Source organism: Rhinatrema bivittatum, chromosome 14, assembly GCF_901001135.1.
Source record: "Rhinatrema bivittatum chromosome 14, aRhiBiv1.1, whole genome shotgun sequence".
In the NCBI taxonomy this organism is placed as follows: Eukaryota; Metazoa; Chordata; class Amphibia; order Gymnophiona; family Rhinatrematidae; genus Rhinatrema; species Rhinatrema bivittatum.
Window position 1 is genome coordinate 72,538,546 of NC_042628.1, and position 549 is coordinate 72,539,094.

The following is a 549-nucleotide window of genomic DNA, read 5'->3' on the forward strand; positions in this document are numbered from 1 at the left end:
TTTCTCCCCCTCTAGGTACCTCTTCTGTTTGATTTGCCAGCTGAGTTGCTGCCCTCCCTTCAGCTTTCAGCCCTGCCTTGCTACATAAACACTTCCTCTCCTCTTGAGGTTCAGAAAATTCTGGTGCAAGGCAGCCAGAGAACCGCGCCACACTGCCTGACTTGGGCACACAAACCTACCTCGACTGCTGATTGGCTGACCCAGTGCCCTGAGACTTCTTGTTATAGGCCAGAATGAAAAGTGGATAGGCCTTGGCCTATCAAGGCTCACCCGTAGCTAGGCCACTGCTATGGAAAGGCCTCAGCAGCAGCCAATCACAGGAGCAGCAGGACACAAATCCCACCTACTAAGCCCAAAAAAAAAACAACACTATGTGAAGAAAAAAAAAGCCCAATCATAAGCAACCTGCGATTGCAGAAATAAAAACGCGAATCTCTATAAAAGTAAACCCAAGCTCGTGGGAAATAAGCAAAGTCGGCTTGCCTGCTGTGAGGCCTGAAGCAGCCCAAGGGCCAGGGCCTGAAGCCTTTCTTGAGTACAGCCCTTGTT

At 50.1% G+C, this 549-nt stretch overlaps 1 long non-coding RNA gene across 1 annotated transcript in view; it reads right to left on the bottom strand.

Annotated features, from left to right (window-relative positions):
* LOC115075780 overlaps positions 1 to 151 on the bottom strand; it is a 29,520-nt gene extending 29,369 nt beyond the window's left edge. Inside the window, exon 1 of the long non-coding RNA XR_003852601.1 lies at positions 20 to 151. This is a non-coding gene — a long non-coding RNA (uncharacterized LOC115075780). The remainder of the gene's footprint in view (positions 1 to 19) is intronic.
* Between the last annotated feature and the right edge of the window lie 398 nt (positions 152 to 549).